Genomic DNA, 23,399 nt, shown 5'->3' with positions numbered 1-23,399 from the left:
TGGTAACCAGGTTTTTCCTTTTCTCTAAACCATATCCTTTTATGCCGCTTATGTTTAACATCATTAAATGATTGTACATTTCTAGAATCTTTCTGTGGAGAAATTGTCACAGAGGCTGGATGCTTATCAAGTGCCAGACTTTTTCTGAATATCAGTGTCTTTAAACCTTAAAAAGGCAAATAGCCATACATTCTGACAGGAAAGAGATTGAAGAAGCCACTTTTATTCAATCAGAAACTTGCATTTAAACAGAGACAAATATTTCTCCTTTGAAGAAGTAGACTTTTGTTGTTTTACGTCTCAAATACTGTAGGTTTTATTTTTCTTCCAAATTTAATTGGGACTCGAGTCTAAGTCTCAGACTCACGTTCACTTTAAAAATGAGTCTTGGCAGCCATTACTTTAACTCATCAAATTAATTTAGCAAATTTAACTTCATTTATTAAGTTATATGATATTCAACTTTTATATATATATATATATATATATATATATATATATATATATATATATATATATATATATATATATATATATATATATATATAATTTAAGTTGAAATGACTTGTGCAGCCAAGCTTAAAAAATTAAGGCAGCAACTGAATGTTTTTATTGCAATAGGTGGATTTTTTTTTTACAGTATTTGTAATTGAATTTAGTTTTTTTTTTATTATTATTATTGTTATTAAGTATTTTCAATGAACTGGCTTAACAGTTCACAGATTCTTCAGTGAATCATTGTCAGTCAACTCACTGGTCAAAAAGTGTATAAACCCTAAACAGTATGAGTATGAGATTTTTTTATGCAGAATACCACAACTACTACAGCAACAAAGCTCAAAAGAGAGCTTAATTATGCACTTTGATTAAAACAGAGCAGAGAACTGTACTAAAGCATGATTGTATTTAAAATAACTGAATATCTTAGCAGGACACCAGCTCAGAGGAAACAATGCTGATTAATGCGCAGGCGATGTACATTTACATATTCAATTTTAATTCTCTAAATGTGAATTAACACTCAGACAGACAACGGGTGGCATAATTTTCCCTTTAAAAACATAATGGTGCCGCAAGACGAACGCAGCCACTTCGAAAGGCCCGCGTGTAACAAAATAATCATTTCACTAAGGCTTTCGTGCTCAAGTCATTCACCCTCTGCCATTTACATTTTTCAAAAGCATGTGCCTTTCAAAGCAGCCGCTCTTCAGAATGCTGTCATATAAAAATCATCATTCGCTAAGTAAACACAAACAAAAGAGCCACAAGATCAACAAACATGAAAAGGCGAGGCAGGAAAAGGTAATGCATGTCATTTTTCTTGCCTTTGATCAGCCGCAAAATGCATTTCCCTAATGTCCTCGCCGATGGTTTTCTCTTTGTGTGTGCACAGGTTTGCTGACATTCACAGGAGCGACGCCAAACAGGAATCATCCATCAGCCCCCACACATTTGTGTCCATCCTCTCATTTCGGAGCTAAAGATATCAGCTGCCCCTCTCCCCGTCACCCTCCAACAGGAAATGGAATCCGTGCGCCATGGTTGCAGTCACTCAAGCGTCTCCACAGTTACATGCAGGTCATCGAGTCCCAGCGGTCGCCATCATCTCACACCTGGGGACACGCAACATTTTCAATCAAACCTTGACATAATTGAACTGTTTAAGTTTTGATTTCAAAATACATTAGCTAGGAGAACATTTCACTCGCTTTCCATGCAGTTAAACCGTCAGAGGAGACTGTTCGCGTACCTTTCAGACTAAGATTACGTAAGTTCCTCGCAAAGAGCGGGGAGGCTGTTGCGTAAGAACCATCTCGAATGACCCTAACTGCATCTTCAGAGCAAGGACATGTCGTCGATGAAAGGCCAAGGATGTGCAGAGACCTTAAAACGTTTCGCAGAGCTCAGGTCTCTCTGTAAAAGGACGTGTTTTCCCGTGGAATTGAGAAGCAGCAGATGACTGATGTATCTTGTAGATTTGACCTCACACGGTTTGACCATATGGATTGTTGCGCTCTGTCTGAGAATGGCACTGCACTGATGCCGTCAACTCTAATCATGACTGATTTAAAGATTAGCAAACAATGTGTGGATGTCATCTGTCCCTTCCTCTCTGGGGCGTCTCTTTCACTCTCTGCTTTAAATGTCTGTCTCTAATGGATATATCATTTCTATCGATACTTTATTTTGACTGTAAATTGACACTTGCGATGGAGTGTTGACCTAGATAGGAAATAAAGGGTGTGTCCATGTAAATGTGCACAATGCTTTGGAGACTCTCTCTCTCTGTAGTGGGGGCCGTGCTGATTTGCTGCTTAAAGTCAATGTGAAAACATAATGCATATTTAGTTTCGTAATAAATGGTCCTGGTTTATTTGTGAATGATTCATTGGTGCAATCACACTACCGTTCAAAATTTGTGGTCAGTAATATTGTTCAACATTTTTAAAAGAAGTCTCTCATGTTCACCAAAGGCTGCATTTATTTGATCAAAAATACAGAAAAACTGAAATATTATTGCAAAATGACTTTTGTATTTCATTTATTCCTGTAATGGTAAAGCTGAATGTTCAGCATCATTACTCCAGTCTTAAGTGTAACATGATCCTTTGGAAATCATTTTAATAGGATGATTTGCTGCTCAAAAACAAAAAGTTCAAAATAAATTAGCATTTATTTGAAATAGATAACCATATAAAAGTCTTAACTGTCACTTTTGATCAATTTAGTGCACCCTTGCAAATTTAAAGTAAAAGATTTTAAAAACACTCACTGACCCCCAAATTTTTAAACGGTAGTTTAAATCTAAAAAAATCTTTGTTTTTATATTCCTTTATTAAAACATAACTCTTAAAAACACTTCTGTTGTTGAAGAAAATTAATATTAGCCAATAAAATCATATTTTTGCATGATCCAATCAGATTCCAATAGGATGAATAATGCTGTCATATATTTGTTTCTCACCAAATATTCTGTTTAACTCAGAAATGCATAAAAATTAAGTTAAATACTTTGTAAATGCTGATTTATATGGTCAAAAAGTCTAAATTAATCGACTTGGTAAACATTCTTATCGTGCACAATTCATTCATGTTAATTCACCTCTGAAACATATTTTCTTTGGTTGTTGGCACTTAAATCGCAAAAAAAAAAAAAAAAGATGGTTCTATTGTCAAACTGGTTCTCCTCGTGGCCAGTGGAGAAGATGAATCCATCTGATGGATGTAACTGGTTGCACATAGCAGCGAAAGTCCCATAAGATGAAAGAGCGAAAGAATATGGTCACTTTCAGTGAACAGTAGTAATTCATTAGTCTCATGGGCTAGGCCCGGCTCCCTGAGTTGTGAATTTTAATGGTGTTTTTATGGTTCCTAATAAAGTCTGTTATGCTTCTGGCAAATATGCAGAGCACGACATCGCTCGCTTCCAATTACTGAGAAACTCAAGGAGATTCAGTGTGCATTCGTTATGGCGTATAGTTATTTAGGAATAACAGGACTATCTCTCTCTCTTTCTTTCTCTCATGGATTCTCTCTCTGCCCGTGTATGTGGAGCAGAGTGACAGTAATTTCCCCTCCTCGCTCAAAGTGTTCTGTAACCTGTCCAGATCCACTCCAGGTTTTCCATTTCCTGCTCCTCGCTCGATCCACACTCACTAGTGAGAGAATCCAAGGGGTCACGGTTTGGGTGGTCAGCATGGTCCAGTTTGCCCCTGTTGGTGGACATTGTAACTACACCTTCTAGTCCAAAAAGGTAACTTTTTCACTGACAGGCATTTAAAATTCAAGCAACATTCAAATATTGCAGTAAGACTTTAAAATAAGATTCCAATTGTTAACTATGATTAATGCATTAACTAGCAGTTTGTAACAATGAGCAATATATTTGTTACAGTATTTATTCATCTTCGTTAACCTAGTTAATAAAAATACAGCTGTTCAATGTTAGTCCATGTTAGCTCAGTTCAATTAAATAACACTTAATATATACAACTTTTGATTTTAATAGTGTATTAGTAAATGTTGGAATCAACATGAGCTAAAAAAAAAAAAAATCATAATGTTACAGATGAAACCTTATTGTAAAGTGTAACCAATGTTTCTTTAAATTGCACTTTTATTACAGTAGATATATTTTTGTGAAATGGACTTATTATTTATTATATTTTTCTGTGTTTCTCTGCCTTTGAGGGCATATAGTCAATAATGAAGTTTGTTTCTGGTTCATAGTAAAAAATACATTTTTTTGCAAGCAGCAGATATATTAAACCTTTAAATAATATTTTATTTTGGTTGATATTTTAGCAATGCCACTTATGTTTTGTGAAATGGACTTAATATTTTATAATAATGATATTTATTCAATTTTTTCCGTCTGCTGCCTTTGACAGCACAGCACATAGAAAAATTTAAAATATATTTCAAGTTCATATTTAAGTTTGTAATTACGCTTGTTTTGACCTTCTCATAATTCTGATTTTATACCTCATAATTATTTTGTGCCATAATTGAGAATGTTTTACATTTTTAATTCTTTTTAGTTCCTTCTTTATTTTTGACACTAAAACGAAAACAGACTTCAATACACACAGGCTCTTCATAAATTTTCACTAAACTTTTTGCAATAATATTTCAAAATCATAATTTCTTTCAGAATTAATACTGTGTTTAACACATGGGGGTATCGGAGTGATCCTGGAGCGAGAGAACACCGGCGGTCGCATTTTCAGTGAAACGTTCCTCGCTTCAGGCAAAAATCGCACAACTCTGCTGCTTCGTCGCATTGTTGTCTATGACTTTATCCCTGAAGTGCTGTTGTTATAGGGTGATGTTTCCTGCTCTGACGGCATTCTTTTACATTTCAGATGACATCCCAGTGAGATCCTGCAAGACCTCAAGGCTTCTGCCTCCACTGTACCTGTGATTTATTATTTATCAATAGGAACAACCACATCAATGGCTGGAAAGCCTGCAATCTTTATTTTACTTGGACATTGGCATCTATTCCTGTGATTCCTAGGTGACATTTATGTACATATTTGCTCATTTTGAATGGTGCTTGCGGTTATGGGTTCAATAAGGCCATAACATCAAATCACGAGTGTAGAACGGCCCTGAGAGGTTGCGTTATTATGGCAATATCTCTTCCGTTGGCTTGCTATATCAAGCTCCAGTACACCCATATGATCAATCCGTCAGTGCTAACCATGAAGGAAGCCATCACCTGTCGCATTCTCATGACTTAAACCAACATACGGCTGCGGTGCATGTAATTCCCATGTATCTTCTACCAGAACTTGAGCGTGTTCTGTGGGATGTTGATGTTGAAAGAGTTGAGGATGTGCTGCTTCACTCTTCCAAGGCCTTTCTGTTGGTTATCCACCCTGAGGCATCTGTCATTAAGTCTATATAATACAAGCGTAATTGGGGTTTATGCCCGGATTAAGAGATTGTTACACTTAATTACGACGAATCATGGTGCTCTAAGATGTCTGGGCCAGAAGATATAAAACAGCCGATAGTGTGAGAATGAATGAAGCATGCAAGGGCATAATTAGCATGTTTTGTCATCGTTAAGATCCTGATTTTAAAATTACATGCACAGGATTTTGTGATCCTTGCAAACATTTTTTGAGCACTCAAAAAATACAATTTAATAGCATTGCATTAAAGAAATGGTTCACCCAAAAATGAAAATTTGCTGTTAATTTACTTCCAAGATGTAGATGACTTTCTTTCTTCAGTAGAACATTATAGATGATTTTTAGCTGAATCTATGGACCTTGGTGATACATAAAAGTGCAAGTCAATGGGTTCCGTCATTTTGAGACTCAAATTAATACCTGTTGCTCTTGATGATAAATTGAGGTAATAAATGAGATAATTTCCCCCACACACGTCTTCATGCGACAAAGCATACACTCCAAGACCATTTGCTTGAGGCTATTTATTATTGGTAATAATGCATGCACAGACCGATTGTTTCACTTCACAGGATCTCGATATATCATCAGGAGCCGCCAAGGACCATGGATTCAGCTAAAAATCATCTTTAATGTTCTACTGAAGAAAGAAAGTCACCTACACCTTGGATGGCCTGAGAGTGAGTAAATTAATAGTTCATTTTTATTTCAGGTGAACCATTCCTTTAATATCAGTGCACATTTGAATTTTTGGATGGATTATTATTTAAAGTTTAAATTACATTGTCAAGTCACCTTTATTTTTTCTAGCGCTTTATAAAAAACGAGATTGTGTCAAAGCAGCTTCACAGTATTAAACAGTGTTATAAGAATCAAAGATGCTAACTTCAAATATGTGACAAATTCTGCTGTTCAGGACAATAATGTCATTATTCACCTCAAGTCATTTCTGTGTTGATTCAGTTTAGTTCAATAACTGTGTAAAGATCATCAACTGTGAAACAAGTTCGATTTAGTTAAGAAACTCAACTGTAGATAGTAGTGTATAGATAGTTCAATGTTGATTTAATTGTCAGTTTTGCAAAATTAATTCATTATGAACAAATTCGATTCAGCTAAGAAAAAAAGTTTCATTATTCAGATAAATTGAATTCAAGTTTTGTTCTCATCCATTAGTATCAAGTCAATAATACTGCTGAATGTTAAGTGTCTTTTAGACCCCATATAAGCAAGTCAAAGGCTACAGTGGCAAGGAAACCAAACTCTATCAGGCGACAGAAATGAAGAAAAAACCTTTTAGAGAAACCAGTTAAAGCATTACTGACCACCGACTGTGTTGCATGCATTTGCACCTGCGGTGTTCTGCTTTGCATTGCTTTCAAAAGCCCAGAAATAACGGCTGCTTGAGTTGGTTGAAATCTGTGCAACACAAAAAAATGACCTGAATTCTGTTATAAAACAGAAAATTATATATCTATTATAATTTTATATAAGTATAAAATAATTATATACAAGTCCTGGCTGAAATTGTTGATGGGGTCTAAAAAACTAGCTGCCAGAATATCTTCACATAAAAAAAAACCTGATTAACTCTCAGGAGTGAATTCACTAAACACAGTATTTCAGTGCAGAAATCTGAGTCTTCTTTACAAACCACCCACAATGTAGTTTAGTCTAGTAAATTAGCTACTAAATCCATGGAATGTAGTGCAAACACATTTCCTTTCTTTGTAAATTAGTTTCATTATAGATTGTTCACAAAATTCAGTGCTGTTTGCTTGGTGCGATTAATGTCATATTGTTACCACCCATGGAGAAACAGGCAATCATGAGTGTGGCCTTTCTTTCTTGAGCCCGTTCCAGCTGAAGGGTGGAAATCGAAGGGAAAAGTTTTCAAGAATGTTCTTCAAACTGCAATTAATGCAAAAAAAAAAAAAATGTACTTAGGAACATCGTTTTCTTTATAGGTTGATAACCCTACAGCTACAAGACGCAAAAACACAGAATAGTAATAAAATGTAGTAAAATAATGTAATAATGTTTTATCAGTTTTATTTTGTTTTCCATTTTCATTTATATATATATATATTTTGTTTTAATGAATTACAATAACCCTTTCGGCATCTCTTATTTTCTTAAAGAATCTGAATTCATCTTTTGGAAAAAAAAAGAGATAAGAAATCTTCTTAGAAATACTAAATATTCTTAACTTTTTTTTTTTTTTGGTTTAGCTGAAAAAAAGAAGAATACAATTGTTTATTCGTAAGAATGTTTGTGAATCCAGCAAAAGGTTTGCTTAATTTCTTTTGAATTGGGTGCTAAAACCTTGCAAACAATGTGTGCCAGTAAACAATGCTATAACTTGATGTAGTTCATGTTTAGTGAATTCTCTCCTTAGAGAAAACCACAGCTCCTGGTTGTTTATTTGGATGAAGAAAGAGACATATAAAGAGGAAGGAACCCCATAAAAATTACAGCTGACCCCTGCAAGAAGCTGCTGGCTTATAAGCATGTGAGTGTAAGAAATCTGCTCCTCACCCACCTCACCCTGAGCATTCACTCGGAAAACACACTCTCATAGAGATGCTCATATACTGGAGCAGAGAATGAGACCCGACATCCGCCTACAGCCAGGCCCTCAGGATACTTCCTACATATGTGTGTAGTCATTTTCAGACGCCTTCATGAAATTTTAAATATACATTTTTTAGCTGCAATTAGTAGCATATTAAAATCAATTTAGTTTTTTCTCTGTATTTGTGTAAATGTGCTTTTTCTGAATTAGGAGGTAGGCCTGTGATGCATATCAAGTCATATTTCAGAAAGCACCCATGAAGCCACAACAGTAAACAAGCACACAAAGTATATAAAATGGCATTCAAAACTCATTTTGCTTCTATAATATAATGCATTTCCAAGTGAAACCGGATATTCTATGAGAAGCAAATGTGGGATGAGACTTCATCTTATTTGTTGGTTATTTATTGACCTGGATGTAAGTTTGCAGTGGATTGTGAGGGACTTTTTGTCTGGATTTAGAGATTGAAGGTCAAGTTTACCTTCCACACCATCTCAACTGTCACAGTGGTCACACTTATTTTCAGATTTGCCATTATTTGCAGTCATTGACATTACCTATTATTTATTATTGCTTTAGATCAAACGGCATCTAACATCCATTTTGTAAGACAAACTCTGTTTTAAAGATTGTTTGAATTATTGAATGTGGAAAAAGTTGATATTACATGAACAATTATGTCTTTGAATAATTATTTTATTTGTTAATGCTTATGGAATGAATAGATGTTTTAGCTCCATAGTGTTCTTGGTTATATTTAGCAGCAAAAGTTATGTTTTTAATAACTTTTGGTGATTAGTGTTCTGGAAGTTTCTTTCATTTCGATGAGTACATACTTATATAACTTGATACACAAGTTATACTACTAAGAAACTTAACCTGAAACACCTATAAAACAACCATGAAAATACTCAAATATTTCTGAAACTGGTTTCCATTTTTCTCAACTTATGATTTTTGTTTTTTGTTAAATACTAACAAACTAACCCCACTAAAGCCATAGGTCATATACCCAGTAATGCAAGAATTGCTCAAATGTACAACATGGATATAATGTCAGTTTGTGTAAATGAAATCATTATTATATTAATCAACTGTGTAAACTATTTAAAAACATTTACATATATGCAGTATTTGACAGATGCTTCTATCCAAAACAATGATGAAATGTCTACTTGGCCTATATGCTGTGCCAAAAATCTGTAACATTATGTAAACAAATATATTTATCTTTGGTATAATGTGCTTTGATTAATTATACACAATACGACAAGGAACATTTGAAGTCTTCAGTGATTTTAGAATGACTCAGTGAGAAGTAAGTGTTCCTTTCCTGCCTTATAGTTTACCCTTGCGAAATAGCCAGCATACTTTTGGCATCCTAACTTCACTTTAGTGCAATAACAGGGCTGCATTGCCTCAGGACATCTCTCAAAATGCATTTTCCTGGAAATACTGACACTGTGTTTAATATTATTTGTCTTCTTCAGGGCACTCGGCCATCTTTGTGTTTGTATGCCAAATTGGATTGTACTTCGTGGCTCGATTATTTTTCTCTTTTTCTCCTGTTTTTCCTATTGATGTCAATCCTACTGCAGCCACAGAGACCGAGATAAAACGAGACTTCTGTTTTGATAATTTGCCACAATAATTGAAAACAGAGTTTTTGACGTGTTTGACTGGGTAAATTGAATAAAAGACAGTAAGCAGACACTGTGCGTAAAGAGATTTTTATATACTTAAAAAAAAAATACAAATATCCCTGACAAGAAATCTTTAATTCATAAATACATACATCTTCATTGTTATTCTGGAGGGAACATCAGCCTGGGTAGGATCAAAGTGTAAAAACGCTTTGCAAAACAGCCTCCAATGAGAGTGAATATGAAACAAGACGTATGATTAAAATCAGGCAGGCATAAACAAGACAGCAAAAAAAGCAGGATTTGCAAAAAAAGAAAAAATCACAGAGTTGCCTCGATTCATTATGGCGTGCTGTGTGAAATATCTGTGCGTTTGTACACAGCGGTTCAGGCAGCTGGCTGCAGGGCACACACACACACAGACACACACATACAGTTTACATACATCATCAAATGCGAATCTAACACTTCACCTCCCACTACAGCAGAGAGAGCCAAAGAGACGGACATCAGCTAAATTATGGACCAAATAAGTTATAGTTTATGTACTTGTGCGTTCTTATTTCAGAAGGTCATAGCCACCTGATTAGATTCTATATGTATTCTGAAATATATTTCAGCCCCAGGGCCTGAGTGGACATGATTTTGCCATGGAAACAAACCAGAGGTAATAAAAATACCCTCCACCAAGAAAATGTACAAAATTTGTGTTATACAACATACAGCCACAACAACCAAGCAGAACATTGGCTATCACTGTAGTTAGGTTCTCTCAAAGTTATGAACAGTTCTGGGGGTGAGTAATACCAATTACATTTATTGACTGACAGCTAGCTCTCTTGTCCCCATGTTGAGAGAAATCTGGAGTAGCGCAGGGGCGTTGTGTGCACTGTCACTGTGTAAACATGATGTTCTAATGTGAACATGCATTTACTCATCTTATTCGCACAACAGATTCAGTATTCCTCAAAATACATAAAAACTTTGAAATGTCTTTGCTGCTGACCTTTGATGATCCAATCCAACCATGCTAATAAGCAAAAACAAAACGCAATCCAGAATGGCGGCACAGCTAAAAGGTTTGTTTGAGCTTCCCCCTCTACTGTACAGAAGTAACTCAATTAATTACTTTTTAAGGAGTAACACAATATTGTAATGCATTACTTTTAAAAGTAACTTTCCCTGACACCGGTTATGAACAAACAGTCTTCCAGTGTTATATAACACTGAACTAACTCAATCTGAATAACGACAGTACAGCTGCCAATCACTGAAGTGAACTGGTTTCATAATGAATGAACTTTACGCTTTTCATACAAATGTAATTTTGTACAATGCAACCCTGTTGAAAAAAAAACAGTATATGCTGGCTAGGTATGTTTTGAAGCATGACAGCTGGTTTGAGGTGGTTTAAGCTGGCTATGAGCTGGTTTAAGATGGTCATGCTCTGGTCCTAAGCAACTAGCTCCTGCTCAGGACTAATCTCTCTTAGCCAGAGCTCAGACTGACAGCTGAAGGTCTGGAATGTATGGTAGCTTTCATTGGCCAAGGCCCGCCCATGAGGCCATTTGAGGACATGTCAAACAGCCAATCACAGTTCGTTTCGTTTAGCGTCACGTTTCGGGGCATGGAAATGTCGTCACAATAACAAACCGGTGTGTGAAACTCTCGAATGTATTTTAAAGTTTCTATGCTGTGAACTTTAAATATTTCACATACTTTTGAAAATCCAGCGTTTAGTTGACCCTGATAAGCGTTAGCCGTCACATTTGTAAACACGATGGCTTTCTTCTTTCATGAGGGAGTTTGGCACCACGGCATATTTGGAAATCCGGTTTAATTCAACCAGTCAGATGACGACTTCGACATTCCTGAAGTGTTTCCAGAAACGTGTGCCATATGCATCAGACGTTTAGCCAACGGGCCGTGGGCGTGACATCTGAGGCTTATAACCAGCTCATGACCAACTAAGGACCAGGTTAAACAGCTCAAACCAGCTGCCATACTTCAAAACATACCTAACTAGCATATGCTGTTTTTTTCAACACGGAAAATTAAAATGTTTAATAAACATGAAAAAGACTTTTTGAACACGCAAAGAGCAATCAGAAATGTTTTTATAACTTAAAGAGGTCATCGGATGCAAAATTCACTTTACAAGTTGAAGTGTGTGTACACATCCATCCTATAATGATAAAAATCTACCCAGTTTTTTTTTTTTCAATCCCTATTTTAAAATCCCCTTTCTCAAATCAGGCTGTTCTGAGATTCCTGTCAGAATGACAGTTCGGCACAGACCGCTCCCATGATAGTTGATTGACACAGCCGTCTTACCCGCTCTGAGTGAGCTGAGAGCTGTACACCATTGTGTCGACTCAGGGGAAGGGGAAGACAAGAATGTCCCGATTAAGCGATCGAGGTGTTTTGTTGTTGAATGTAATAATGACATAGCAGTTGTCATTTACTCCTGACATCTGAGCCGCTGAAGACGCAGTGGATTAACGTTACTTTCGCTTTGAAGGGAATGCGCTGATCCCGATCTGCTTAAAAGCGTCTATGTTCGCGTGAATCATTTGTGATCCAGCTTCATCTACAGAAGAAGTGAGTATGAGGGTTTATTAAGAATCTTTGCAAATAGCCTTTCCTAATAATGTGCTAGTTGGCCTGTTTCGCGGCTGAAGTTTGCAGTCTGTTCGTCACCCCATGGAGGGGGGGGGGTCAGCAGAGCTCATTAGCATTTAAAGCAACATGGAATAGAATGGCTTGCTGAAAACAGAGCTGATTTTGACAGGGTAAAAAAGTGTTTTTTACACTACCATTGAAAAATTTTAACCTAAGTATGTTATAGACTTTTCATTAAAACCCTAAAGAATCATATCAACTTGTGGAAAATGGGCATCCGATGACCCCTAGAAGGCTAGAATACACTAATTGATTTTTGCCCTGATTTACAGAAGTTGATGCTAGTTATCAAAAGTCATTGCAAGTCTGCAGATTTGAGCTGACGTGTTTCATAGAAAATTAGATGGTGTATATTGGTCACAGACGCTTGACAGCTCTAGAGTGAAGACTACAACTGCAAGTGTTGTTTTCTTGCCCAAATGTAACCTCCTTGGTTTGTTTAGTCTTCACCGCTGAGTAAACTAAGAATGAAAGTAACTTCTCAGAGTCAGACATAAGGCGTTCTGGATCAATAGTTGTTAATCAAACCGAGGCAGTGTAAACACATGTGGAGGAGGGCAGCAGCTGTGGTTCAGTGGTGCACGGCAAATTCCTCCGTCAACCATAATGCCACTCCCAGCTCTGCACTTATTTACTCAAGATAGGCACAGGTGTGCACGCATTAGCAGTTATAATAGCCATAGGAACCTGCAATTGGCCAAAATGAGATGGATTTGCATAACTTTCCACCGCCAATTGTCTGTAACTGCAGCCAAGTTTGCTTTTGCAGCAAGCTGTTACTGTAAAACCAAGTGTGTGTGTGTGTGGATAAATTGTCATGTTTGCTGAAAGTGACATAGGCTATTAGCCGTTTGAGGCTAGTCTATGTTGTTTAAACCTCTTAGCCTTGGAGATCAATATGGTATAATTGAGTCTGTGAATGTCTATCAAGTTGACATCTCTCCGTTGCACTGCCGCAGCGAGGGGAATTGGCACAGCTGTGTTTTGCAGGGTGGGGATTTTGAGTTTGGGCCACTTGAGGAAGCAAAATGTCAGGAAAATGTCAGAAACTCATTTAGAAAGTGGTGTTGCTACAGAGATAAATCTCATCTTAATTATGTGAGCGGAGCAAAAAGGCCTTATGTTTGAGGACAGTCATAAAGATGGAAAGGTTCTGTGTGATTTGGGAGTTGATGGCACACCTGGCGTAACTGAGAGTCTTGCGTTACGCTGGTGTGTGAAGGCAGACGCAGCAAACTTCAGTTCTCAAGGGGCGATAAAGTTTCCTTCAGATGTCTGAGCCAATAACCTGAATGTTTAGACAAGTTGGTATACATACTGATATTAATTAACTTGCATATTTGCAAGGTACTTCTAATTTTTAATTGTTTAAAAAAATTTAATGATATGTTTCAAAATGGTTTTAAGATATTTGTAACCTTACTTATTAATTCTTCTTGTGTTTAGGTAGAATAATCTGACTACTGAATAGTTATTGTTCCCATGTAAATGTGTTGATGTATATAGTTCTGTAAGGCCAAAAATCTGAAAAACTACGCTGCACGAACCCCAGAACAAGGTTCTCTTGCAGAACAGTCTTTGTGGAGCAGGTTTTGAGTTCTGAAAGTAGCAATATGTTTTCACAGTACACCAAACTTGTAAAAAGAAATTTCAGTTTCTCATGATTTGACCCCTTTCAACTCCTTAAACATATACCAGAGCCGAGCATGACTCATGAATCTAGCGCTGCATTAGAAACAGCTCCTCCATGGCAACAGCACTTCAGAGATCCACCACTGAGCAGCTGTGCTCTGCCAGCTCCATCCCATCATCATACACCACTGTTGTTTATCTATAAATTATCTTTTTTTCCGGCTCATTTCTTTAATTTGTTTAATAGCTTAGATCAAAGTACTGTATCTTGCATATGCTGGGCTTTTTTATTTGAAAGAAGAGCAATTATTATAAGTACGCAGTCGCCGCACGGAACATCTCGTTTCATCAAAGGAGAGTTCACGAGGCCTTTTCACAAACAAACGTTACTTGTATTCAACCCCACAAGCCACCGACTCGTTTGCTGTCACTTACACACAAACATACATCCTCCTCGTTTTCACACGCTAACAGGTACCTCCCCTCAAGGGCTCGGGATTCCTTGAGTCCTGCATCCACAGTGTAATGTGTGGTTGGATGAACAGAGCCCTTTACAGCTCACTGCAACGACAAGATAAAGACGCAATTTCCATCTCACCGCTCTGAAACAAACCCTCTGCATGCAGCGCTCAGAAGCACAAGATTGAGCCACTAGCCTGCATTTAATTAGCTTCAAATAGACGTGCCTTTATAACTGGAGAGAAAAGAGAATTTCTGAGATGCTCGCTTCTGGTGGAGTATTTCCTGAGGAAATCGCCTGTGTTTGTGCTTTACTTTACCCTTCATCTGCTGTGTGCTGTAATTTTGTTCACGACCCATGCACACTGCAAGAGCAACGAAATGTCACAGAGCATTTGGAAAGAGGTCATTGTGTATGCAGCAAAACCGACCTCGAATGAGTGGTTAGTGGTACTCATAGGCTATGTTCACACTGCAAGAAAATGTGACCCAAACCCCCAAATTTTCTGCAGTGTGAACAGCACAAACTACATGCAATCTGATCTTTTTGGCCTTGTTCGGACTATAAATCCATATCCCATTTTTGTGCATATCCATTTGACTCTTTGTGGGGAGATTGACTGACATTCAATCTGACCAATCATAATGCAGAATCTACCATTTTTGTCCAACAAACAAGCAGGACAGGAGAGTAGATTACCGTTGGTGGTCCTGAACTTGAAAAATTGTGTATCGATCTTTCCACGGTTGAAACAAGATACCTTCTGTTGTTCATTCATGTTTATTTCATGCTATAACTAGTAAAAAGGGAGAGATGATTGGTTTATGTGAAGCTTGAACTGAGGTGCTACAGCAATCTGTCACGACACATTAAAGAGCCTGAATTACTGTGCAAAAATGACCAAATTTGAAAGCTGAGACTTCGTATCATACCAAAAGTAACCTGCTCTGTCTCGTCTGTCGGCACATTGTCAGTTTCCTCTTTGCTCCGCAATGTATTTTCCGCAGCGCAAGATCATGATGTGTGGCATGGAAGCGCCATGGCTTGTCGGACATAGCAAAAGTAACGAAGGGAGACGGGTCTTTGCGAAGGGTCAATTGGAATCCAATCAAATTTAGAAAGTGTGAACGGCAAAAAAATCATATGAAACCCAATTTTTACAAATTACAATGCTACAGAGATCCTATTCGGAAATCGGTTTCAGTCTGAACGCTCAGACTGGATTTTGTGTGGCTTTTTCACATTCTCACACCATGTAAAACAAAAGCACGTCAGATATAAATGTAAAAAGCTAGAATGTGTGGCTTTATTCCGTGCTCTGCCGGTCTAAAAACTCAGAGGTATGTAAACCAGCAGGATATTGTCTTTTTCTGCTTGACTTGTACCTTGCAACAACTCAATCTTGTTTCTGTAAAGACATTCAGCATGTTTTCTGTAACCTAGAATGTTCATTTGAAGTTATGTGGTCTTTAATAACATTCTAAAAATGTTATTTATACATTGGTCCTGAAGCATCTATTGTGAGTTGCTATGGTGTTAAACATGGTTGCTGTTGTTTATTACATTCTGGTGCTGAGATACGGCTGTCATGTCGTTTTGTGGTTACTAGGGGGTTACTGGGGATTTGGGTGATTTTGTAGTCAACTATTTCAAGAAATCGGTCTATGAATGGCTTACTTCAGTGCACATTGACCTGGGATATAAGAACATATTTTAACGACCAAAAAACACAAAGGTCAGCCTAAAAGTCAGTTTCTTATTATCAAGGGCATAATTTTCAGATTATGAAATCCAAATTAAACATTACAGTGCTCTATAGTTTATATGCTAAATCCCTCAGATAAGCAGAAATGCCATTTTCATAGTAAACAATGTCCCCTGAGAGCAAATAGTTTGAAGATATTAGCTAAACAGCTGAGCTCTTTTAGAGTATATTATCTACACTGATATACTCCCTGCGAGGGAAAAATCTCCATGCTTAGATTAACAACATGCAGTGAGATCATGTGATCATGCATGCATGCATGAGGTGCGAGCAGTAGATCATATATGGGCATCTTCTCCTTAATCCCTGTAACCATTATGTGTGCCAGAATCTAATCAATACCCAGAGGGCTTTAGGAGTGCTGAAACTGACAGCTTTAACATTGAGAGATGTTGTGAGATGCAAACCAACAGCTTGGATGAATTATAAGCAGCGGTCTCGGTCGCAGTGCTGCTGTTATCCGGGTCTCTTGGCAAATGTTGTGAAATGTGCCTTGAAGAGAGAGCCAGACCCAATATGGTGCCCCCTGTCCCCAGAGGCAGGCGATGTCCAGATGGCTCGCTCACTCTCTCTTTCTCACTCTCCGTCCCTCTCTCTTTCCCTCCTTTTCTCCCGTCTCTCTCTCTATCTCACTCCCTAAAATGAGCAGAGCAGTAGAGCGTGTGTGCACTAACCGAATCTACCCTTACTGCCCTCATTACACCTCTTCAGAAAGTTAATAAACAGAAATATAACGTAATCTAGAAGCAATTCACTGTATGTGTTTGTCACCCCTAGACGCAAAAGACTTCATGAACTGGAAAGCAGCTTGTTATTGGACTTAAAGAGGGCAGCGTGACAAATAGAAAGACAGGACAGACAGTGTGTGGTAGCCATTTTATGGAATAAAGATATATGAGAATTAATGTAAATCATAATAATTATTTATAAAGACCAAAGAGTCGATATGTACTATATGAAGAAACCAAACCGTTGGCATTCCCTTTCATCTCAGTGGCAGTTGCATGTTTGCACATTTGACCACTTTTTGAAACCAGTCACTTAAGCAGTAATTGTCATGTGACTAGTCACATAATGACATCACTTCATTAGCAAATACTTGCAATGTAATTGTTCTTTCAATCATGTTAATAGAATGTTCATTCAAAGTTATGTGATCTTTAATAACATTCTCAAAATATTAGCACAAAAAAGTTTCTTGCACATTGTTTCTAAAACCTGTTTTTCTGAAACATTTTAGTTGGAAATTCTTCTAATGTTTTTTAGCGTTACTTGTTTCAGAAAATTCAGTGACCATTCAAAAGTAATGTTCAAATAACACTTGCAAAATGGATTTTTCATTAATCTTGCAAACATTAAATGAAAATTAAACAGAACTTTCCCTATGTTTTCTGCAATGTTTTAAGTTTTTCAAAAATGTTAAAAAGTGTACATTTTGAACTTTCAGAGAACCTTCAGAAATAACGTTTCCATAGCTTAATTAGCAAACTGTTATTTTTGTTAACTGTGCAGTTGGTGTAGTCATGACATTCACCAGCAGGGGCAAACTGAACCATGCTAAACCACCAAACCTTGATCCCTTGGTAGGGACACGTTTTCATTTTATGAAATAACTCACAACAGGTATGTATCTAATACAGCGTTTTTAACTCTTGAACAGGAGTTGTCATTTTGTTAAAGTGTGTTAACTTTGAATAGAATGCGATCCGGCGCTACAGTTTGTTATATTTCATGTTTTCTTGAGTTGTCATTGCAGTTGCAGTATTCTCTCCCACACAGCTATTAGACGTGTTCTCCTCCTCCCTTTTGCTTCCCCACAGCTCACTACCCGTTTTAGTGAAATGACAAAACCAAATGCAAACACACTCCTGATATACTGTACATCCACTCATGTTCAGCTCAGTTGTGGTTTATGTTACAGTGGGTTATAAACCTGAACTTTTCAGGTACAAAGCAAATTACCAACAAGATGATACTACAATATGATATCCACTGATCACATATTACCCAAAATTAAATGTGTATTCAAATTTACCGTCACCAACAAGACATCTGTGACACCCATGACTATACACACACACACACACACACACACACACGTTTGTTTTTGTGAAACGTGGGGACATCCCATAGGCGTAATGGTTTTTATACTGTACAAACTGTATGTGCTATTGCCCTACACCTAAACGTAGCTCTCACAGGAATCTATGCATTTCTACTTTCCCCTCACTCTGTATGATTTATAAGCGTTTTGAAAAGTGGGGACATGGGCCAATGTCCTCATAAGTCACCTTCACCTTGTAATACCTATGTCTTACCTGTGTCATTATACACATTTATGTCCTCATTTGTCACAAAAACATGCACACACACACATTTTTGTTGTGGCAGGATGTGACAATTTTGGTTTATAAAAGTGTGAACTCTGGAGGTGAATTTAATTAGTGAATTTTAGTTTCCTTTGGAGCTTAATTTGGATTTTCAGAAAACCGCTCAAAACTGTTTTTCGCTCCTTTGTCAATTTACTTAATTAAAATGTGCTAATGATAAAGATTCTTCAATTTAATTTCAATGCAATTTCTGTGCCAGCCATTTAAATTTGTCCAACTGAAGTTTACTTGATCCATTTGCATTGGGACTATATATGAATAATATCTGTGGGTGTTAATGTAGCATTTGCTGAAAGTGAGTGGGGGATTTCTTGTTCCCAGCATGCCTTGGATAGGACTGGATGGGGAGAGTAGGCCTAAATATTGAAATTAAATGTTATTTTATGTGTTTTTGAGCAGGGGACTTGTTGTTGACCCATTTATTATATTATGGTTATTATCATTACAGTGGAAAGTGGAGCTTATGCTTTGACAAAAAAATGCTTAGAATACAAAAGTGTAGCAGTCTATGTTGCTTTACTAAAGAAAACAGCAATTTTGCAGATTCCGATGGAGTGATTGATTTTCTCTTTCTTGTTTTACATAAACACCATGCGTGACATGGTAAAATATTTGCATTAAGCATGCATGCACTATTACAATAGTAACTTTAGGAAATTTAGTTCTGTTATTTTGATATCTAACTGCATTTTGTTTGTTCAATTGTAGTTAAAGGAATAAGTTACCCAGAAATAGAAATCTGTTGAAAATGTATTCACCCTCAGGCCATCTAAGATGTTGATGAGTTTGTTTCTTCATCGGAACAGATTTATAGAAAAAAAAGTATCACTTTCTCGCCAATGGATCCTCTGCAGTGAATGGGTGCCGTTAATTCAGGTGTGGACAGCTGTACAACATATAAAACATTCGTCCTGGCAACACAGAAATAAACAAATTACTGTAATATTAAAACTCATGTCCTCTGAGATAGTTTAAGGGAATAGTTCACCCAAAAATGCAAAAATGAAAACATCCTCTGCAGTGAATGGGTGCCGTCAGAATGAGAGTCCAAACAGCTGATTAAAACATCACAATAACCCACTAGTAATCCACACAATACCAGTCCATCAATGAACAACTTGTGAAGTGAAAATGTACATATTTGAAAGAAACAAATCCATCATTAAAGCGTTTTTAACTTTTAACTAAGCGTTTTAACAAAAATTCCTCTATCCACTATATTGCTTTCTCCAATGTAAAAGCTGTCTCCTATGAATCAGGAGAGAAATATGCACAGATAAAGCACTGTTTGCATGCAAAAACAGTCCAAAATTCTGAACAAAAATGGTAGTGGAGTTTTGATGTGAGAGGACAACAGGTGAACGTTATTGTAATTATTGTCTATGGATTATGGACTAGTATTTTGGACAGAAGCAGCTGTTTAAAGTTAAAACGCCTTAATGATGGATTTGTTTCTTACAAATATGCATCTTCACAAGCCATTCATTGATGGACTGGAGTCGTATGGATTACTTGTGGATTATTGTGATGTTTTAATCAGCTGTTTGGACTCTCAATCTAACGGCACCCATTTACTGCAGAGGATGTTTTCACTTTTTAATTTTTGGGTGAACTATTCCCTTAAAATTATCTCAGAGGACATGAGTTTTAATATTACAGTGATTTGTTTATTCCTGTGTTGCTAGGATGAATGTTTTATATGTTGTACAGCTGTCCACACCTGAATTAACAAAAAAAAAAAATAATTTAAACCATTTTTTTTTCTTTTGAGAGTGAAATAAATTTAAAAAATTAAGAAAAAGGTTTAATTTACAGCCTTAATTTAAAAGCAGACACAAAGTGAAATTACTGCAAAGCTTTCAGAAGATTCCAGAATACCTCTAAGCGCTTGCTTAACTGAGACAGAATCAAATGTGACCAAGCAATTAGCACCTGTCTTTCACTCTTATCTGATGAGAATTGTTCCCACGTCTGCTACCATGACATCAATCCAGACTTGTGTGGAGGAGAAAATGAGCTGAATCAAATCTTCAACAGATGTGACTCTCTTGTGCAGCTGTTCTTGTTGAGTTTGATGAAGGTGGCCCAACTCTGGAGAGTACTGTGAACTTTTCCAGGGCTCCCCGGCACCTGTGAGGACTTCAGATCAGTTTGTCTCACTTCATGCATCAGGAGGACCTTTGAGAGGTTGGTCCTTAAACAGCTCTGACCCAGTCCCACTGCAGGCACACAAGTGTGGATGATGCCCTCATCTGCTTTCTCAACAGGTGCTGCTTCCACCTGGCTATGTCTGGCACTATTGTCAGGACTGATCTTTGACTTCTGTAGAGCCTTCAACACCTTTCTACCTCACCAACTGCAGAACAAGCTAAAGGCAATGCAAGTAGATCCCCATAGTCTCCTACAACATACAGATTAATGGGCCTGGCATCCAGTGCCATCTCCTTTGGATTTGTAGGTATTTGTATGTGAAGCATACACATTTTTGTATATTTGACTGAAAATTACAATTTTAACAAATTGGCAGCATGTAAAGCGTAAACGTTTGAACATGTGAACAAGTTTATATATTTACAAACCACAAATTAATTCTCTGGTTCAGTTCTCATTTAGTAAGGCATTCATTTATCAGTAAATGATGGAGAAACTTTGTTCCACCTTTTTATTGACAAATCTATTTATGAATGAAATACAGAGAGAATGAATACAAACAAAGCCATTTATCATCAAACCACAACATATGAAATATTAGGGAAACAGTAAAATGTAACGTGTTTCATATATTGATAAGATATGATACTGATATGCGTCGTTGCTGTCTTTATCTATCTATCTGTCTGTCTGTCTGTCCGTCCGTCCGTATATCTGTCCATCCATCCATCCTTCTGTCCGTCCATCTATCTATCTATCTGTCTGTCTGTCTGTCCGTCCGTCCGTCTGTCTATCTATCTATCTATCTGTGTCTGTCTGTCTGTCCGTCTGTCCGTCCGTCTGTCTATCTATCTATCTGTGTCTGTCTGTCTGTCCGTCTGTCCGTCCGTCTGTCTGTCCGTCTGTCCGTCTGTCCGTCTGTCTGTCTGTCTGTCCGTCTGTCCGTCTGTCTGTCCGTCCGTCTGTCCGTCTGTCCGTCCGTCTGTCTGTCCGTCTGTCTGTCTATCTATCTATCTGTGTCTGTCTATCTATCTATCTGTGTCTGTCCGTCTGTCCGTCTGTCCGTCCGTCTATCTTAGTAAGGTTTCTTCTATTCAACTCTTTCAGAGTGAAGCCCTAAGAAACATTTATCTGATCTGGTCTCGCACATTATCGTCATTATTTTCATGCTTTAACATTTTCTATGGCAAGCCATTGAGTCTTTGAAAGAACACGTGGTGTCACAAATGTCAAAAATCCTTTCCATTTATTAGTAAGAGTCAGTCTGAGTAATTTGCTATGAAATATCAAGGTTCTGCTTGGGTTGCTACATCTGCTAATGTGATTCATTTGTTTTATCTCCCCTGCTGTGAGGATCAAAAACATTAGCAGAACAACCACATTTTTCAGTCTTTAATAAAAGCGCTATTGGTAATTTTAATCCAGCATTTTATTGATATTGTTTCCATTTTCAACTTCTCTTTCCTTCCCAGTGTTTTGAATAAGAAAACAACTGTTGTTCTTTGTTTCTTTTTTAACAATCTCCTGCTGCGTCCTTGAAAATCTCTTTCATTGAAATTCAGTCTGCATGAGAATAACAACTTGTAGCCTTACCTACTCAAAATTATAGCAATCAAGAAACTGTGCCACATTCAGACTCTAGAGAAAAATTAGGTATAATTTCCTGGTCAGGTCCTGTACCACTTTGAAAGGGTTTATTTTGTGATAATGACCATCTGAATGTACATTAGCCCACTTGTACGATTACTTAAAGAAATGGACGTGAAATATTGATTTGAGTTGAAATTACTTTATTACATGACAAGAAAAAGACCACAGAGACATGCCATACCACAGTCAAGTGCAGAGTTTATTTTTAACCAATGTGAAATGAAGGAGAAGAATATAAATGAACCATTCATGCAGTATGGAATAGCTGATATCATGTAGAGAGCTCTTCTGTATGTGCAGCATGGGTAAGTCATCCATCCCCCTGCAGTTAATACTACATATCATAGCTTTCTTTAAGGATTGACTGTCAAACAGATTATCATATCATGGTTAGAGCCCAGAGCCATTGTCAAACTAATATTTGAAATCATATATAAAATTGAAATAAATCTTTCAGTAATTCTGACATAAGAAGCTTCATGAGAGATAGATGACTCATGTTGCCTCTGGGAATTTTTGCATTATTAGAACATTTCCTGAGGCTTTAACTGTATGATATTTTTACTGTAATTTAATGTTATTTATTAATTTCATGATTACACATTTTCATGATATTTTGATATACTGTAAAGTTAAAATCCCTTCTATGCGTAATATGCAGAGACCGCAATAAGTAAGGCTTTGTGGTGCTATTTAAACATTGATTGTTTCATTTCGACCAGCAACAGTGATACATAGGGGGAGAGCGGGAGGGTTCAGGTAACCTGTTTGACTTTTTTCATTTTGGTGCAGTATTGCCAAGTCCATGTTTTAGTGCGGAATTGGGATACTTTTATTCTGTTGCTGTGGGTTGTCTGCAGGATAAAACGATCTCCCCATGTAATTCAATTCTGACGAAGGGGACACCCAACTGCAGAAAAAAAATTCAAATGGACTGGTTTTGAACAGCAATTGGACTGGTTTTGTTTCACAGACCTGGAAACGCTGGTTTGGTGGAGTTATTGTAGCAGAAATTATGCTCTCCA

At 37.1% G+C, this 23,399-nt stretch overlaps 1 protein-coding gene across 1 annotated transcript in view; it reads left to right on the top strand.

The window, feature by feature from the left end:
* The window catches only part of LOC306848385 (chemokine-like protein TAFA-5), a 45,314-nt gene extending 42,170 nt beyond the window's left edge, over nucleotides 1–3,144 (top strand). Inside the window, exon 5 of the mRNA XM_079382898.1 lies at nucleotides 1,394–3,144. The gene's annotated coding sequence lies outside the window, so the exon portion shown is untranslated. The remainder of the gene's footprint in view (nucleotides 1–1,393) is intronic.
* The last annotated feature ends 20,255 nt before the right edge of the window (nucleotides 3,145–23,399 follow it).

This window comes from Barbus barbus (genome assembly GCF_936440315.1).
Source record: "Barbus barbus genome assembly, chromosome: 28".
Classification (NCBI taxonomy): Eukaryota; Metazoa; Chordata; class Actinopteri; order Cypriniformes; family Cyprinidae; genus Barbus; species Barbus barbus.
This window is presented reverse-complemented; position numbering and strand designations above follow the sequence as displayed.